General features: G+C 46.8%; 1 long non-coding RNA gene across 1 annotated transcript; it reads left to right on the plus strand.

Annotated features, from left to right (window-relative positions):
- Positions 1 to 971: 971 nt before the first annotated feature.
- On the plus strand, positions 972 to 5,809 carry LOC132002787 (uncharacterized). The gene is made up of 3 exons (XR_009400012.1): positions 972 to 1,987; positions 3,954 to 4,117; positions 5,481 to 5,809. It is a non-coding gene; the product is annotated as an uncharacterized LOC132002787 (long non-coding RNA).
- The last annotated feature ends 7,190 nt before the right edge of the window (positions 5,810 to 12,999 follow it).

Raw genomic sequence — 12,999 nt, forward strand, 5'->3', positions numbered from 1 at the left:
CAGGAAGGAACCCAAGTGAAATGGTCAGTTTCTTCCAGTCCCGGGCTCATTTTGGTTTGAGAAGGATAAATTGCACTGACTCCTAATGACTCACTGCTGAGGTCACAAATCATCAGGCATCAGTCATCTATAAAAATGTAAGTGTCTGGAAGTGCCTGTCATTTACACTTGGGAAAGTTTTCCTCTGTTCCCTGCTCAGCTCGTGGGCTGTACGTCAAGGGCAAGCCCAGGCAGCCCATGTCCTAGGGAGCTCTGTGGCATCCCTTCATGCACAGATGCTCTGTCCACTCTGTCCACCAAACATGACTCGGGCTTTGGAGTCCTTGGGCTAAAGAAGACCCATGCTGGTAGTTACTGGCCAGGAAGTGACGCATCAGATCTTTCATGTCCTCAGGGAGTCAGCTGGGGCAGGGGCGGAGTTGGTCCCAGAATGTCTGCAGGCTACCTTCTTCTCCAGGTGGATGGATGGGCTTCCCTGGCTCTGGTCACTACAAAGGCCCAGGTCCGTGCCAGGCACTTAGGCAGACAGGCCCCCCGTCATCCAGATGAGGTCCGAGCAGCCGGTTATCTCTGAGGGGGAAATCCTGGGTCTGCTTCACCATGTGCTTTAAAGAGCTTATCTTTCTGTTTATTTGTTCTCCTGATAGAAACAGCGTTGGCCCAGCAACAGACGGCACCCGGAGCTGACCCAGCAGCCCGGCCTCCTCTGCCTCAGTCCAGGGTTGATTTGGGGGTTAAAGGTTATACTTTTGGAGAAAGGTAGTAAAACATTAATGATGAGTAAAGTTCTTTCTCTTCTCCCCCTTAAGTTAACTGGGTGATCCCGTCTGCTCTATAAAATGAACTATGTTTGCCGAGGATAATTTGAATTCGGCAGCACAAATGACCTTGATTTCCTCCTGCTGCTGGGCTGTGGGTGGAGGTGAGCCCTGCAGGGTGTTATCAGGAGGCCGTGGTGCCCAGGACAGCTCTCAGTCAAGCCCCCCAGGCAGGAGAGATGCTGCAGGTTTTATGAGAACCCCTGGACTCAAGGCTGGAGTACCCAAAATGTGAGCAAGGCACAAACTTCTCAGAGCCTCCTCCTCACCTGCAAACGTGCTGACGGTGTGCATCACACACACTGACGCCCAGTGACATTAAAAGCTGGGGAGTCACTCACTTTCATCACTGAAGGTTCTGATTTTATTCCCATCTCCAGCCCCCAGAGTCCCGGGTGACCTTGCAAACTGCTTCGGATTCTACATCTAGAATGTGATGAATTTCTTTTTTCATCGTCTTCCCACTGGAATCGAAGCTCGTGAGAGCAGGACCTTGGCCTGTTTTACTCACTGCTGACTTCCCAGGGCTTGGAGCAGTGCCCGGCATGGAGTCCGCGCTCGGTGCGTGTCTGTCAAGTGACCACATGGATCCCATCACCTGTTCTACACTTGTCGCCCGTTGCCTTTGTGGTATTTGGCACCTCCCTGGGCAGATGTGGGTGATACGTGGCAGTCGTGAAAGAATGAGACAACAACATAAGACCCGCAGAGCCAGGATCTAACACACAGGCAAGGCGGGCACGCCTCGGCAGGAAGTCATCGGGCTCAGAGGCCCTCGTGGGCTAAGGGCTGAGGTCAGGCAGGCGCCTCTGTGTCTGCTGGGCAAAGATCAGGCTGGTGTGGGGTAAGGGCTGGGTGAGCATCGTTGAGCAGAAATTACATTCTAGGTTGCCCTAAGGACATGGAGAAAACTGCTAGTTTTTAAAAATCGAACTGAATTCTGTCTTCGTGGGCTGGAGAGCATGGTCAAAGTCATTTCTAGCAGATCACACCCCGTCTGGTTTGGGGCGGTTCCTCCGTGCCTGGAAACTTCTATACCATGCCAGGGCTCATAGCTCCATTGTTTGTCGTCCTGAGACTTGGCTTTCCTAAACACGGCCCAGAAGTTCTCTTCCCAGCACTGGGCAAGTGGCTGAGAAGTTGCCCATCCAAGGAAACACATAGAGAAGGTGAGACAAACTTATTGGTCATCACATTTAAAAAAAAAAAAAATTGTCTCTCAGGACGACTGGGTGGCTGTCACTGAAGAATCCGACTCAGTCTCAGCTCAGGTCGTGATTTCAGAGTCATGAAATCGAGCCCCGCGGAGCTCGGCAGGGACTCGGCTTGGGATTCTCTCTCTCTCTCTCTCACTCTCTCCCTCTGCCCCTCCCCCTGCTCGCACTCTCTCTCACATAAGTTTAATCTTTAAAAAATAAACAAAAATTTTTAAAATGTCTCTCGCGGTGAGTATCCAGTGTGCTTATGTGGGGCCTGAGGTTTGTACGCAGAAAAGCACACGGACCTCCGCGGTCGCAGCTGACCCGGGCGCCGGACGCTCCCTCTGGGGGCAGGCTGTTGGAACGGCCGGAGGCCCAGGGCAAGACGCAGCCGCCAGCGGCCAGGCTCAGACAGCAGCTGGTCGGCGGTGGGCCCTCTGAACGCCTGTCCCGACGCCTGGTGTCACGCTCTGCGCCGTCTCAGGGGTCAGCGTGTGTCAGTGCTGTTTGGAATGTGAGAAAAGTCCCTCGCGAAATGACGGAGGCTTCCAGAAGACAAACCGATTCTGCACACCTTGTACCGTCTCGGACAAATTAGGTTTATCCTCAGAACAGAGCAGTGGCCGCCTGGCACGTGGCAGCAATCGGGAGTTTCTTATTTTCCCACGACATAAAAATCAAAACCACGCAACTGAGGCAAAGAGCCAATCTTTCAGGATCACGGTTACCCAATTTGGCTGTTTACTTTAATCAAATCACAAACTAATGATCGAAATTGGATTGGATTATGTACCTATAAAGATAACCAAGGATCCCACGAAAGTGACTGTCAAAGCCTTTCAGACAATAGCATGACAACATGCCAATTACATTTTTATCAGGTAGTTAAGATAATTACCTGTGGTAAATGTGTTAGCGCGACAAGTCTAGATTGCTGTAAACATTTGCCGACCACTTTAAAATGCTGCCCGCCCGTCTGGGAGGAATCAAGGGTACAATAGCATGCAGATGTATTTACACCGGCTGAGGGCATAGAAAATCCAATAAAGTTTCTTCACCGGAAGCCTGTGTGTCCTTTTGCCACCACAAGATGGCTCTGTACCGTTTCTTCTGGGGAGCAACAGGGGCTCCAGAACCAAATCGCGTTAGCGAAGCATAGACAAGCCCTGGGGTGGTGGGGGGGATCATCGAAACTGGACAAACAGCTTGAACCCCTTGTCCCTCCCTCTCTCTCAAGCCCCTGATGCCCTGGGTTTTCTTCCAAATGCTGGACCCATGGGGCATCAGCCTCCAATCGAGGGTGCACTGCCTGACGTTCTCCCCCACATGCAATGCTGGTGAAACTGCATACAATTTTTAATATACACTTTGTTCCATTTGGCTCTTTGTATTAAGATGATCCTTTTCCCAAACCCCAAACTTAGGTGATTCAAGACTTGCTTTCCGTCAGGAATGTTAGCTGCATTCCCATTCCTTCCTCTCCCTATTTCTAGATGGTACCAACTCCTGCTGGTCCTTTTCTAAGGAAGTCTGGGCATTTATCTCATTATCTCCACAGCATTGTCTTTTTCTCCCACCCTAAGAGCCTCCAAAACGATTTCACTGCATTTGACTGTTCTGAGTGTTTACCACGTATCAACTCCTTCAGTTTCTTAACTCTGCTGTGTCAGTTACCAGCCAAATTTCTACTTTGCAGCCTCCAAAATTTTCCTGCTGCAATCTTGTCTCTTGTTCTTTTGTTCTTCTGGGATAATGTGCGTTGGGGGAACATATCCATTCAGTCTTTTTATCAGGGTTTCAGAAGCAAGCCGTCAATGCTCATACTTAGTCCACCATCTTTATTAAGAAGCCCAAAGGGAGCCCTCAGCGTGTGGGTGCTCATGTCCTTATGTACTTATCACAATAACCTTGGCCTGTCAATGTCCCCATTTTTCAGATGAGGAAATGGAGGCACAGAAGAATTAAATAACTTGCTCAAGTCCACACAGCTAGGAAGTGGAGAGGAAGCTAGAATTAATTCCAGGCAGCCCGACATCAGCATTATGTCTACTTCTGGAAGAAACAGAACTGACAGTCTGCTAAGAACTGGTCAGACCCCAGGTACAGTGTTGGTGTGCCTGTGCACATACAGGCGCCACACACACACACACACACACACACACACTCTCTCTCTCTCTCTCTCTCTCTCTCTCTCTCTCTCTCTCTCCTTGCTGTGCAGTCTCCCCTTGCCTCTTCCCATCAGAAGCTTGGAGTTACTCCCAGTGAAGAGAGTGAAACACGAGGTCTTTGGATTGATGGGGGTCTAGCACAGTGGTGCGTAGGAGAGACAGAAAATGTATCTAACGAACAGGGGGAGATTCCCAGTCTCCTCCTCCGCAAAGCTTCTGGGATTCTAGAACCAGAAGCATTACCTTTTGCAGAAACCTGGTACATGCGACCAGCTGGAGAGGACAGCCCTCAAAACACCAGGGTTCCCAGTGACATGGTGCAGCTCTCAGTCAGCACTCACATGGATGAAACTGGCCTTGAAGGAAATTTGAGGGGGACTGCCAAGGATCGCTGCACAGCTAAAGAAACTTTGTAACCTAAGACTAGGCTCAACACAAAGGGGAGAAAGCAGAGTGGAGTAACCAGAATCTAGGCAAGGAGGTGAAGATTTCAGAACTATGATCATTAATATCCTCAAATAGAGAAGAGAAGATACCAGATGCATGAAACAGGAACAGGATGCCATTGTGTGTGTGTGTGTGTGTGTGTGTGTGTGTGTGTGTGTGTGTGTGTTTTAAACAAACCCTGAGAACAAATTTTAAAAATTTCAAAACTTGATAGCAGAAGATATAAAAACATACAGTTATTGTAGAATATTAAGAAAATTCAGTGTATAGCTTAAAAAATAAAGGTAGGGAAATCTTCCAGAAAACAGAGCAAAATAGTCAAAGAACTAAAAAGTAGGAATGAAAATGTGGGCACAGGGGCGCCTGGGTGGCTCAGTGGGAAAACCTCTGCCCTCGGCCCAGGTCGTGATCTCAGGGTCCTGGGATCTAGCCCTGCATCTGGCTCTTCTGCTCAGCAGGGAGCCTGTTTCCTCTTCTCTCTCTCTGCCTGCCTCTCCCCCTACTTGAGATCTCTATCAAATAAATAAAGAAAATCTTCTTAAAAAAAAAAAAAGAAGAAGAAGAAGAAGAAGAAAGACAAGGTGGGCACATAAGGGAACTGAAGGACATCATTTAAGAATCAGTTAAGGAGAGGGGTGCCTAGGTGGCTCAGTCTGTTACGTGTCTGCCTTTGCCTCAGGTCATGATCTCAGGGTCTTGGGATCTAGCCCCTCATTGTGCTCCCTGCTCAGCAGGGAGCCTGCTTCTTCCTCTCCCGCACCCTCTGCTTGTATTCATTCTCTGTGTCTCTATCAGATAAATAAATTTTTAAAAAAATCTTTAAAAAAAGCAGACTCTTTCAACTGCAGGACACAGGTTTTCAGAACATGTGAGTGCACTCTGCCTGGTCCAGCGGTCAAAGAGACCACACCAAGACGCAGCACTGCCTACCCCTGGGAGATCTCAGGACACCAAGAAGGAGAGGATGCTGAAGGCTTCCGGAGTCCTCGAGGGAAAAACAAAATCAATTCATAAATGAGATACAGAGATATAGATAACATGTAATATACAAAGGATGAGGAGTCAAAATGTCTTCAGAATTTTCTAAAGAATGCTAGAGGCAAGAAGGCAATGAAACCACAAATTCCTGAAAAGAAAACATTTCAAACTTGGAATTCTATACTCAGCCAAACAATATAGTGGGAGGGTAGACAAAAGATTTTTTTAAGCACTTCCCGAGAGTTGTTTCTAGGGAAGCCACCAAGCGCTCCACGGATGACAAGCCAATGACACTGTAAAAATGTGATTTGGGGATGTAAATAAACATACCAAAAAAAAAAAAAAAAAAGCTGAGAGGAACATAAAATGTTTGCTTCTGAAGACGAAATTGGAGGGAGCCTGGGGTGAAGGTGGGAAGGGCAGAAGTATGTTGTTTTTCGTAATAATCCTTGTCAAATGACTTAACTGTCGGTTCCCGAGAAGCAGACCCTGAGACAAGGATTTGGGGACAGGATTTAGCAAGGAAGGGCTCCCGTGGGAGATAGGAGGGGAGGGGAGAGAGGGCTGGGATGGACTCAGGCTGACTCTGCTGCAGGCAAGGTTGCTGGGCCAGCCGCTCCGCACCTCTGGCTGGGGGCCAGGTACACCCACAGGCCCACAGGTAAAGGAGGCTCCCGCCGCCCCAGGGCACCCTGCCTCTGGAGAGATAGTCCTGGGTGCCCGTTTGCAGAAGACTGGTGTCAGGCTTAAGAAATGTACAAAGAAATGTACAAATGGGTGGTGGCCTTTAGTTAGCTAAAGGTCCTAAAAATAGTGTTCAAAAATCTCCAGTTTGTATCTCCAGCCAAACTCTTCCAGACCTCGCTGGGATGGGCAATAAACCCAACTTATTCAACTCTTAGAGGTCTGTGGCTGGAGGAGGCTGAGATAGCCTTCCAGGGATCCCCCCCCCCCCTCCCAGTTACCTAAGTTTCTCAGTGTGTACATTTAAGCATGGGGTAGGGTTCTTCCTTGAACCCCTGAAATCCCTCCACGTGGACTGGCACACCTGCCTTGTCAGTCTCAATGCTATGAGTGGGCGGCTGCTCAAGAAATATAACCTTATCATTTATTGGCATCCTCCCCAAAGCAATTTATATTATTTATGTATTTTTTATTCAAATTCAATTATTTAACTTATAATGTATTATTTGCTTAAGGGTGTAGGTCTGTCATTCATCAGTCGTCTATCACACCCAGTGCTCATTTCATCACATACCCTCCCCAATGCCCATCACCTGGTTACCCCATCCCTCCACCCACCTTCCCTCCAGCAACCCTCAGTTTGTTTCCTAGGATTAAGAGTCCTGTATGGTTTGTCGACCCCTCTGGTTTCGTCTTGTATCATTTTTTCTTCTCTTCCTCTATGATCCTCTGCCTTGTTTCTTAAATTCCATATATCAGTGAGAGCTGATTGTCTTTCTCTGATTGACTTATTTCGTTTAGCATAATACCCTTTGTTCCAACCACATTGTTGCAAATGGCAAGACTTCGTTCTTTTTGATGGCTGAGTAATATTCCATTATATATACATATATAACATATATAATGTGTATTATATACATATAATTCATATATATATACCACATCTTCTTTATCCATTCATCTGTCGATGGACATCTGGGCTCTTTCCATAGTTGGGCTATTGTGGACATTGTTGTCATAAGCATTGGGTGCAGGTGCCCCTTCAGATCACTACATCTGTATCTTCCCCCCCAAAGCAATTTAGACAGAAACAACAGTGTTTAAGTAAACTTTAGGACAATTATAATATTCAAACAGCACTTTTTGGCAAATAAAGAACCAGTAACAAAATATCACCAAAGATTCTTAAATGCTCAAGATAACTTTGAAAGAAGAAAAAAACCAGTCCTTCAACTTTCTCCAGAGGACACTGCCCTACCTTTCTTCCAGATTTACATACTTTCACCGATTGCTAAATAAAAGCTTAATAAAAAAGTTTGTATATGATGACAGGATTAAAATCCATAGGAATTCTTTTTTTTTTTTTTTCCCAGCAATCCTATTGAAAACAAGAAGGGACCTCTCACTCCTGTTTTTATATTTCTTACCACCACAATGGCACTGGCCCAGGCATCCTGGTGGTCAGCTGGAAGGCTCTGTGGGACACACCCCAGCATCACGTGGGGCTGGCACAGCATCTCACCCAGAGATCCCCAATAAATATCTGAAGGAACCAACCTGAAGCCGCTACATGCAGGCTCCCTCCCATTATCAAAGGGACCATAAACACATGTCTGTCTGTGGCAATCATATCATAATACATGGTAAATCTCTGTGGGAGGTGAATAAGCAAGCCATTGGTTTATGGACAAGATTTACAGTCACAAATGATCACACAGGAGAACATGCTCCCTTCTAAGTTGACAGTGCTTCCCTTCCTGGGCTGCCCACCCTTTGGGATGTTGGAGGACACCGCTGAGCTGGAGACAACCTGTTCAAAATCATTGCTAACTCTAGGATTTAAAATGATGACAGCAACCACAACAAATCAACTGAAAGATCTAAAATTCTAAACCAAGTTGTTGGCTCCATTTCATTTTGGCTGTCCTAAGTGTTACTTATGAAAAATCTTTTTCCACTTACCTTCTGGAGCAGGAATTTTTTTTTCTTTTCTTAGAGACAGAGTGTACACAAACAAGGGGAAGGTAGAGCAGAGGCAGAGGGACAAAGAGAATCTTAAGCAGGCTTTACTCCCAGCACAGAACCCATCATGGGGCTTGATCTCTTAGCCCTAAGATCATGACCTGAGCAGAAACCAAGAGTCCAGTGTTTAACCTACTGAGCCACCCCATTGGCCCTAGAGCAGTAATTCTTAACGTGGGGTCCAAATCCACGAGATTGTTGGACAGTTTTTTTGCTTAGATGTGTATTTTCTAGGGAGAGGACCCTGGAGATGACCTCCCAGTTATAGCAGTAGGCTGGAAGGGTGACAAAGGGAGAGATTTTGGTGCACAGTGGAATATTTTTTTTGTACATTTGGCAGAGGAAGTATCTCCATTGGGGGAAAGAATGACAAAAGGCTAGGAAAACAGAAAAGCCAAACAGGAAAAAAGGAAAGAAGAGAGAAAAGAAAAGAAAAGAGCCAAACAACCATTTCATCCACTAGCTGCAAACAGATGAAGGCATTTCTCCTTTCATACAGAGGCAGGGACCCAGATAGGAATGGAAGCAGCTGCTCTGACTTCAGTGACTAAGAAGGAAAGGGGGGAATGGTATTTCAAAGTCAATTCAGAGGCTACAGGGACCCCATGAAGCACATGAGAGAGAGAAAGGTAGAAAGTAAAAACATTACCGGCGTGCTAGAAAGCGACAGTTATAACTTTGTTAAAGGCAAAAAATTCATGTTTTATGTGAAGTGCTTTCTGGACCAGTAAGTGTTTGACAAAGTGATAAAAATGTCCGCTGTTATTTCTGCTGTTTCTTGGCAGTAGCAGGAAATGCATTGATTCAACTGAGAAATATTTATTGGCACCTACCATGTGCCAGGCCTTGTGCTAGATGCTGGGGTGACAGTGGTGAACAAGATCCACGGAGCCTGGCCTGCAGAGCTGTCATGCTGCCAAGGACGATGAATTGAAGAATTTCAGTGAAGCGTGTCTGGTGCCAAGAGTGGAGACATGCCAAGTACTGTGGGGTCCAGAGCAAAGCCCCTTGCCCAACTGAAGCAAAAGCCTTTGGAGGACTTGACCCTAAACTGCCACCCGATGGATGAGTTGACATTTGCTGGTTTGGAGGGACAGCAGGGAGCAAGGAGGAGAGAGTGATACAAACTGAGGAGTATCGGGGAGGCCGGAAGGGAAGCGAGAGCTGGGCAGGGGTGAGGAAGGAAGGAAGCACAGCTGGGGCAGAGCGGAAGTGGCAAGGAATAGGGCTGGGATAATGCCAGCTTCCCTGAGGCCTTGCAAGGGTATTACTAAGGAGTCGGGACTTTGTCCTAAAGGCTATGGGATGCCGCTGTGATCCCTGGCGTTTGGGGAGGATCCCTTGGCAGTGATGCAGAGAAAGGATTGGAGAGAGCGAGCCTAGATGGAGGACGGGAAGGGACCATGCGCCGGACTGCGGTGCCAGCGGCGGAGGTGAAAGGAGAGGGATGGATGCTGCCCCTCGTGGAAACCAAAAATCCATCCCGAAGGACTTCCTAAAAGTGCCTGCTCACCTCTGGCAGAGGTGGTGTCGGGTGGCTCAGCGAGAAAAGCTGGAGGAGGAAATCATCAAACACAAAAATCCTCTACGGGCTGTAGGTGGAAACCGCACGCATTCAAGCAGCTGTCCCTGCGGGCAATCAGAGGGTAATTAGGCCGCACTCACTGATGCAATCTGGCCACTCCAGACTAAAATGGAATTGAAGTGGGAGGGAATGGCGAAGTCCAGGCCTGTGGCGGTACCCTGGCGGGGGAGTTCCAGCTGCAGGGAAATGTGATGGTCAGACCGAAGCTAGAGGAGGGCTGATTTGAGAAGCCAGGTTGGAACTGCGCAGTGAGTAGACAACCAAGAAGGACAAGAATACTGGATCTAAGCACTGTGCACTGGTTGATTCCAGGCCAAGTCATGTGAGACATCCAAAGAACAGGTGTTCAGAGAGGGCAAGAAATCTGCTGACATAGCACAGCTGGGAGCAAGGACAAAGATACAGGTGACAGCCTGGGGGACATCTTTTAACTGGGCAATTAGACAATCAGTGACTCCTCAAGGCTCTTTGAAAGATGGGCCATAGAGTGAGAATGTGGCTGAGGGGCAGAATCTTTCTTGCTCAATCTGAAGGCAAAGTGGAGGGAAATTTGCCTAACCATTGTCTTCCAGCTCACTTTGGACTGACCTTGGCCAATGTAATACTGCTCAGCCATTAATTCATTTTGTTGTTGTTTGAGCCAATATCTGAGAACCTACTGTCAGTTACAGTTTACAGACATATAGCTCTTCACGGTGTTCACGCACACCATGTGATGATGGTGACAAGCACTAACATTCCCTGAGCAACTCCTCTGAGCATGCGTTTTGCTACACGGCTTACATGTTTTCTTGTTCAGTCCTCACAACCTGAGGTACTACTGTCCTAAATTGACTTACAGAGAGGTTAATGAACTTACCCAGTTCTTACATAATACCCACAATAACTCTGTGAAAGCAGTAGAGTAGGGTTTCCTCTATTTTATAGATGAGGCAAGGCAGGTTGGGAAGAGCTGCCCAAAGTCATATTCAAGTAGTAGCGATGGGGGTCCAATCCCAATTTCTTTCTATCACATGCCTGTAAAGGAAAAAAGAGTATGTGGCTCTGCTTCATTAAGTTAAAGGTGTGTTTTGGGGATGATGTCTTGGTTCCTTGTCTGATCCAAAGGGCAAAAGCTCTAGCTAACCACCTTGCTTGTGCTGGACCAACCCACAAGAAGTGAATATTGGAGATGAGAGTAAAATTGGGGTGAAAGGAACTACATGCTGAAGGCCTCCCAGAACTGTACACATTTGAGCTATTTTGTCCAGTTTCCACAGTAACTGCACTAATTTTTGTTGCACTGTGCACCTGACTTGGTTAGGAAGAGACTTGTATAATGGCTAGATGCTGTGTCAGGGTCCCCTTTGCTGTCAGAACCCTCTTTGTTCGCCATTCTGCCTTTAGTGAGAGTTCAGGAGCACCAGGTCTAGCATTACTTTGTATAACGAAAGATACTGACTCTATGTATTACTTATATTGCATAACAAATTATCCCCAGACTTAATGGATTAAACCAACACACATTTATTATCTTACAATTTCTGTGGGTCAGGAGTCTAGGCATAGCTTTACTAAGTGGCCTGCTCCAGGGTGTCTACCTGGTTGTGATAAAGGAGTCAGCCAGGGTTAGGATCTCATCTGAAGGTTCAACTGGAGAAGGATCCACTTCTAAGTCTCTATGGTTGTTGGCAGGATTCACTTACTATTCAGTCCTGCTGGACTGAGGGCCTCTACTTCTAGTTGGCTGTTGGCCAACCAACCAACCCTCAACTGTTTTCTGTGGGCTTCTCCAGCATGGCAGCTTGTTTCATCAAAGTGTACAAGCCAAGAAGAGGAGGGGAGTTGCTAGGAAGATGGCAAAAGCCCAATATTTTGTAACTTAATCACAGCCCATCACCTTTATCTTTTTCTATGAGTTAGAAGCACTTACAAGGAGAGTCCTCGTCTGCACCCAAGGAGAGAGGTACTTACACAAGGACATGAATACCAGGAAGTAACGATTATTGGGGGCCATCACAGAAGCCTGCCAAACACAACTCTAGCTTGAGAGTAAAAGGCATAAGGCAGCAGCAAATGAGGAAAAAAATAAAGGCTTCTATTTTTTGCTGACTTGTCATGTGCTGAGCCTTGTGCTGAGCACCACACAAGAATTAATTAATTCTCACAACAACCCCGTGGCATATATATTATTATTCCCATTGTATTATCCCACAGATAACACAAAATTCAGAGGGATTAAGTAACTATCTCAAGGTCAAATAGTAAATGGTAGAGCCAGGATTCAAGGTTAGATCTGCCAAACTCCAAAGCCCATCTGTTACTGGGATGCCTTTTCACCTGTGCACTCAAATGTCTCCTACTTGCCTCCCTCTCTCTGGTCCCATGGTCACCCCCTTGAGCCTGGACTTCCACTCTTTTGACAGTCCTGTACCGTAGTATGCCTTTCTAATGTTAGGATCCACCCTTCTAATCCTACTATCTACATTCTTTTTCTTTAGCACCATTTTTGTTAGCGTTCAAAGATCTAGGTCTTGCTGGAGTAACTCTAGGAGGACTGGGGAGATCTGGAGCAGTTTGGGGGAGGATAGCTCTGAGCAAGATTCTCTCCAAATGGTTGGGGCGTGGCATAATTTCAACACTGCTTTTCTGATGGTATCACAGCCTGCAGTGGTAACGGGAAGGATCAGGGCCTTTCTTGGGTGTAACTGAAGATGGGGAGGTGAAATCAACTGTGATGGGCCATTTAATAAATGCAGAAGGTGAAAGAAGGGAAGAAGCCACGGGTTCAGTCAGCTGGGTGGAGGGTGGCCACATTCATTGGGACCAGAAAACCCCGGAGGAGGAGAGGGGGGTGGAGAGAAGTTTTGAATATGTGGAGTTTGAGCACCTGTGGGTGTTAGGTGGTTTACAGGATCTACTGTTCATTTTGCTGGGTCTGATAATAGAATGAAGATATGATTATATAATTAGAATCGGCAGTTAGAGCTAATTCTCAAAATGAGATGATGTAGGAGACTGCTTTAAAATATTCTCTTTAAAAAAATATTTTATTTATTTATTTGACAGAGAGAGAGACACAGAGAAAGAGGGAACACAAACAGGGGGAGTGGGAGAGG

This window comes from Mustela nigripes, chromosome 15 (assembly GCF_022355385.1).
Source record: "Mustela nigripes isolate SB6536 chromosome 15, MUSNIG.SB6536, whole genome shotgun sequence".
Taxonomy (NCBI): domain Eukaryota; kingdom Metazoa; phylum Chordata; class Mammalia; order Carnivora; family Mustelidae; genus Mustela; species Mustela nigripes.